Genomic DNA, 7,082 nt, shown 5'->3' on the forward strand with positions numbered 1-7,082 from the left:
AGTGTCCACCCTTGTGATGTTGTCGCTATAACATTTTGGACGAGTATGGAAAGTCATCGTATGTGAATCTTTGTGTCCTACATGATGTGTGTGCCTGCAAGAATCCTTATGTCCTTCTCTGTCTGGAATTTGAAGTTTTATTACTAGCTTGGTATTGTGTTTGTTGTTGCTTGTGTCTTTGTTGATGTTAATGGGTAAGTAATATGGTCGCCATTGTCATTTGGTCTTAGTCTGCTGGGCCATGTTTGGGTAATTGGCTTCAAGATATATCTGTAACGACTTGACCGATTGTTTTATGGATTACAACCCCGTTTCCCCTATTTCTGCTTCTTTATGTATTGTTTATCTATATTTCATTGTATTGTATTGGTTGGTTCGGGTTCGGAGTGATCTTTGAGTGGAATGGGATACTTAGTCTCTAATTTAGGAGCTTAAGTTGGAAAAGTCAACATGATGTTGACTTATGCGTAGAAGATCTCGGATGTGAATTCTTATGGTTTGGATAGCTCCGTTAGGTTATTTTGGACTTAGGAGCGTGTTAGGAATGTAATTTTGAGGTCCGTGGTAGAATTAGACTTGAGTTGGTGAAAGTGGAAATTTGGAGTTTTCCGATCAGTAGTGAAAATCTTGATATCGGGGTCGGAATGGAATTCTGAAAATTGGATTAGGTCGATAGTGTTATTTGTGATGTGTGTGCAAATTTTAGGTCATTCGGAGGTAATTTGATAGGTTTCGGCATCGTTTGTGGAATTTGAAAGTTCATAAGTTCTTACAATTGAATCCGAGGGTGATTTGATGTTTTGGTGTTGTTTTGAGTGATTCGAAGGCTCGACTAAGTTTGAATGATATTATGGGATGTGTTGGCATGTTTGGTTGAGGTCTTAAGGGCCTCGGGTGTGTTTCGGATGCCCAACGGGACATTTTTGGACTTGAAGAATTAGCAGATTTTGCTGGTTTTCTGTTGTAGAAGATTTGTTCTTCGCGATTGCAAAGGCGAGTTCACGATTGCGTAGGCTTAATTAGGCAGAGGTAGAATTGGTTCTATGCAATCGTAGAGGTGAGGACGCGATCACATATGCCTGTGATGTTGTGTTTCGTGAACGCATGGCCAGGGTCACGTTCGCGTAGAAGAAAGTGAGTTGGTGAGAAGTGGAAGTGATTGTTCTATGCGATCACGTGGGAAAGGTCGCGATCGCCTGATTTGGCAAAGCAGTGCTTCACGATCGCGTGGGTAGTTCCGCGATTGCATAAGGTTAATATGAGGGGCAATCCATTTTGTGCTTCGCGATCGCGAGGCAATTTCCGCGATCGCGATGAAGGGAATGTCTAGACAAAATGTTTAAGTTCAAGAATGAGGTTTTTGGTCCATAATTTCAAAATTCATTAGAGAGATCGGGAAAAGGCAATTTTGGAGGAGAATTTCAGAGGAGTGATTGGGGTAAGTGTTAGAAACTATGCGTCCACCAGACTGTATAGAGAACCAGGTTCTCTATGAGTTTCCACTGAAGATACTGATGATCTAAACTATATAGCGATCTGGTCCTATATCAGTTCCCACAATGCTAACTACTAAACTAGTATGTAAATGAGACACATAATAAGTTCCCACTATATAGAGAACCAGATTCTCTCTAGGTTCCCACTGTAAGCAACATACTGTAAAATTAGCCAGTATAGGGAATTAGGTTCTCTAATTGTTCTCGCAGTAGCTCGACAGTAAGTAAAGAACACAGAGGATTTTTACGTGGAAAAATCCCAACTCAAGGGGACAAAAACCACGACCTACACTTGTAGGCTTTCAACTTCACTAACTTGTAAACCCCTGTACAAACAACTTTGTAATAACTCTATTACAAAGAATTCAACTAACTTGTGGTACTCTTACCACAAGCCACTTTGTGACTCCCTAGTTACAAAGACTTTAACTAACTTGTGATGCTCTCACCACAAGCCACTTTGTCACTCTCTAGTGACAAAGACTTTAATCACTCTAACTTGTAATAACACTATTACAAGCCACTTTTTAACTCTCTAGTTATAAAGACTTTACAACTCGACTAACTCTAGCCAAGACACAAACTTAGAGGGTATGTGATTTTGGGTTTCCTAAAAACAACTTCTGAGAAAGCTAGATAGGAGTTACAATGAAGAACAAATAACAAAGACTCAACAAACCTAAGGACTTAAGATATCTTCAATCTTGAATTCGGTTCTTGAGGTTGAAGCAATTTTGTTCTTGAGAGAGAGGTTGTTCTTGCACTTGAGAGGATAATTTCGTTTCTAATTTTGCAAGTCTTGGAGAAGGATGTTTTGTGCCTTGCACCAGGTTTATCATGCAAAAGACATCACAATGGTGATGTCAAATCTTGGTTAGTACATGCCTTTTTCCAAAGAGAAGTGACTGCTGCACTGTCTGCTGAACTGTTGCGTGTACAGTTGCAGGTAGTCACTTTCTGCAGTTGCTTTCAAGCTGTATAGTTGACTTAGACTTCTGTTATGGGAACAACAAGGTATCAAGTCCCTAATCTGGTTCCTGTGAATCTAAAGCACACTGCCCAGATTATCTTGAGTCGATTAACTTGAATGATTGTACCTGGCATGCTTCAGTTCCTTTATATGGTTCTCTCATGAAGTAAGTTATTTTACCTTCCTTGATTGTATTTATACTTGTGTGACATCACTAACAATGACATAAGCAAGGTAGGTAAAAAGCATTCCACAGAAAGCTGACTGCTGCACTGTTCCTGTACAATAGCGTATGCAGACAACAACTTTCCTGCTGGAGAGTTGAGTTCATACAGTCTCCTCGGGAACTGGTAGGGACCTGTTCCCTCAGCTGTTCCTTCCACTCTTCCTCACTTGAGTCATTGCTATCTGCTTTGAGTACCAAGTTCTTTTCTTTCTTTGGTTCTCTTCTTTCACTGTCTATCTTCCTCTTCATCTAGTAGGTCTTCATATTTCCAACCAACTCTTCTATGGTCAGCTCCTGCAAGTCCTTTAATTCAGTAATAGCATTCATCTTGCTTTCCCAAGGGCTGGATCCCAACCTGGAACTTTGTGATCTCAGGTTCTTGTAAATGTGTAATAGGTTCCTTATCTGGTTCTGGATGGTAAGTATGTTAGATAATCAAAACATAAAGTAAAGTACTTGTGCCCAAGGTACTTGTAACCTATCAGTAAGTGTTATTCACTCAAATTTGGTTAAATTCCATGATTATATCTTGATTTTTATCATTTAATTTGGGAATCGGGGTGAAAATTGGGGAAAATGGAAGAAATTTGGAGAGTGGATTTTTAGGATTTGGATGACCATTTGACATCGGATTTTGTTGAATTTGATAAGGGTAGACTCGCGAGCGAATGGGTTTTGTAATTTTGTGATTTTTATCGGATTTTGAGATATGGGCCTGGGGGCTGGGTTTGAGCCAAATTTGGGATTTTTGGTCTAAATTGATAATTTTCGTATGGTTTCATTCCTTTAGCGTATATTGAAGATAATATACTAATTTTGGTTAGATTTAGAGCATTTGGAGGCTGAATCGAGAGGCAAGGGCATTGCAGACTAGAGTTTTGGCTTGGTTTGATGTAAGTAACGCTTCCAAACTTGGTTCTGCGGGTTCGAAACCCCGAACTATGTGTTCTATGATTATTATTGAGGTGACGCAAATTCTAAATGATTGGCGTGCACCGTGAGAATTACGACCTGGATCATTCCATGGCACCGCTTAGTGACTCTTTCTTGTTGATATTTGTGTTGCGATTAGGTGATTAAGTTAATGAGCTGTAAATCATGCTAATTATCATGTTAAGGCTTCACGCTGATATTGTTGAGACCCTAGAGGTCGTTTCTTGCTGTCATATCATTAGCTTCATTGATATTCTGTACTAAGTCCTGTTTATGCATATTATATCATGTCTTAGTCTCGGTTATTATTATTTGGCACATCATATCTTTGTTTCGGGCTAGTATCATGGCATTTTGAGCCAGTGTGTGTGAGACTAGAAAGTGATGACTGAGTGAGGCCGAAAGCCTGATATTGAATGATAGTATGAGATCGGGCTGCACGCTGTAGCGAGATATTGATTACCCCTTCGTTGGCTTGTTATAGCGCTTGGGCTGAAAGGAGCCCTTCCGGAGTCTATACACCCCAGTGAGCGCAGTTGATATTATTGAGGGATGGATTTTCCCTGGACATGGATATTGTTCGACGAACTTATACCTGGAGATGGATCTTCTCCATTGGGATGGAATGGCCTTCCTCGGTACTGGATGACTGCGATCAGTGATATATATATTTCGGGATGGATCTTCCCTAAGCCGGATGGCCATATACAATACCGAGTGGTTGAGCACTTGAGAGTGGGAGCACATGGTGCAATATCATATATTTCTGGCATTTACATGTAGAGATTTATTGAGTTCTACACTTCACATTGTCCAGATATGTGCTTTGTTTTACTGTTGAATTGAATATTAAACTGCTAGCATGCCTACTTTACTGTTCCATTTAATTATGTTATAACTGCCGAGGTTTAGTTCGTCACTACCTGTCAGTCTATAGTTTGGACTTGTTACTTACTGAGTTGGTGTACTCACGTTACCTCTTACACCTTGTGTGCAGATCCAGGTATTTTAGGCCACGGTAGCGATTATTGACTGTTGAATCGAGGTAGCTGCCTGACGTTCGCAGTCATGACTTTCTCCTTCCTTATCTACCCTCTAGTGTATTTTGGATATTTTCACACTATTTTGGTCTAGTAATGTTTTCGGAACAGATGTAGTATTGTTCATGACTTAGTGACACCCGAGGTCGGGCTTGTATTTTCCGCTTTGTTTGATTTTGACTTTATATCTTTTATCGGATTTCAGTTAAAAATGGTTCATTTAAGTTTTAAATGAAATGTAGATTATTTTGGAATGTGTCGGCTGGCCTAGTTTCACGACAGGCGCCATCACGACGGGGTCAGTTTTGGGGTCGCGACAAGTTGGTATCAGAGCCTAGGTTTTTACAAGTCTTATGGGTCATGAACAGGTTTAGTAGAGTCTCGCGAATTGGTACGAAGACGTCTGTACTTATCTTCGAGGGGCTACAAAACCTTTAGGAAAAACTTCACATTCTTGAATTCTTGTCGTGCGAATTTGTTGATTCTGGTACTATACTTTTGTTATTCTATTCTCTCACAGATGGTGAGGACACTTGCTACTAGTCAGTACAGACGACTAGCAATACCACCAGTTGGGGCAACTAGAGGTCGAGGTCGTGGTCGAGGCCGTGGTAGGGGTAAGGGTGTAGTCTGCACCGTAGCTAGGGCAACACCTACAGATCTACGAGCCGCCCTAGTTCATGATCAGGCTTCAGTGAGGGATGCTCCAACAGGACCAGCTCAGGCACCGACTGTGCCTATTGTCATTCTGGGTCTTCAGGAGACATTGGCTCAAATCTTGACCGTGTGCACTAGTCTTGCTCAGGCGGTCGCAGTTTCTACTACAGCAGCTACTTCTCAAGCCGGGGGAGGCACTTAGACTCCTGCCGCTCGTACACTGGAGCAGGTTACTCAGGCACTTTAGACACCGGAGGCACCACCAGCCCAGCCGGTTGCACCTACTCAGGATTATATGGTTCCAGTTATGCCTGATGACAAGCAACATCTATTGGAGAGGTTTTGTAGACTTCAGCCTCCGACTTTCAACGATACAAAGGGTGAGAATGCCCAGGGTTTCTTGGACAAGTGTTAGAGGATTCTACGTACATCGGGTATTCTGAAGACTAGTGGGGTCTCATTTACTACCTTTTAGTTTTCTGGAGCTGCCTTCACTTGGTGGGAGGCTTATGAGAGGCATAGGCCTATTGGTGCAACGCCCTTTACCTGGCATCAGTTCTCCATTCTCTTCCTAGAGAAGTATATATCGCATTCCCGTAGAGAGGAGCTGCGCAGGCAGTTCGAGCAGCTGCATCAAGGGGATATGACTATGACACAGTATGAGATGAGATTCTCCAAGTTGGCCCGTTATGCTATCTGGCTAGTTCCGAAGGATAGGGAGAGGATCAGGAGGTTCGTTGATGGCCTCACTTATCAGCTACAGATTTTTCTGACCAGAGAGAGGGTATTTGGCGCTTCTTTTGAGGAGGTGGTTGACATTGCTAGAGAGATAGAGTCAGTTCGCTTCCAGGAGCGAGATAAGAGGGAGGCCAAGAGGCCTCGGGGATCTGGTAGTTTTGGTGGTGTTCCTTCGGGAGGTCAGTTTCAGCACGGTAGAGGCCGTCCATTCAGACATGCTCAGCTAGCCTGTTCGGGTCACCGTAGTGGATCATCTAGCCACGGTTCTCACAGTTGACATCAAGGTCACTCATCTCTCAATCCCCTTCCAGCTCAGAGTTTGACTCATGCACAATCAGTTTAAGGCTTATCTGTGCCTGGTTCTTCTAGTAGGTATCTTGGTTCTCGGGGCTCCGTTCAGTCCCCACCGCCATTTTCTGGGAGGGGTTGCTTCGAGTATGGAGATTTGGGTTAGATCAAGAGGTTTTGTCCCCGTCTTATGGGAGGTTCATCCTAATAGAGGAGTCAGCCTTCGACTTTAGCAACAGTTACTTTCCCACCCGCCCAGCCAGCTCGGGGTAGAGGTCAGTCAGCTAGGGGTTGCCCTAGAGGGGGAGGTCGATCAGGTGGTGGTCAGGCCCATTTCTATGCACTCCCAGCCAGGCCAGATGTTATTGCTTCAGATGCTGTGATTACAGGTATTTTCTCTATATGCCACAGAGATGCCTCTATATTATTTGACCCCGATTCCACTTTTTCATATGTGTCATCATATTTAGCGCATTATTTGGATACACCCCGCGAGTCTCTTATTTTATCAGTTCGTGTATCTACTTCGGTGGGTGATACTATTGTTTTGGACCACGTATATTGGTCATGTGTGGTGACTATTGGGGGTTTGGATACCCAAGTGGATCTCTTGTTTCTTAGTATGGTTGATTTTGATGTGATATTGGGCATGGATTGGTTATCTCCGTGTCGTGCTATTTTGGACTGTCATGCTAAGACAGTGATGTTGGCTATGCTAGGGGTGCCGCAGATTG

This window comes from Nicotiana sylvestris, chromosome 7 (genome assembly GCF_000393655.2).
Source record: "Nicotiana sylvestris chromosome 7, ASM39365v2, whole genome shotgun sequence".
Taxonomy (NCBI): Eukaryota; Viridiplantae; Streptophyta; class Magnoliopsida; order Solanales; family Solanaceae; genus Nicotiana; species Nicotiana sylvestris.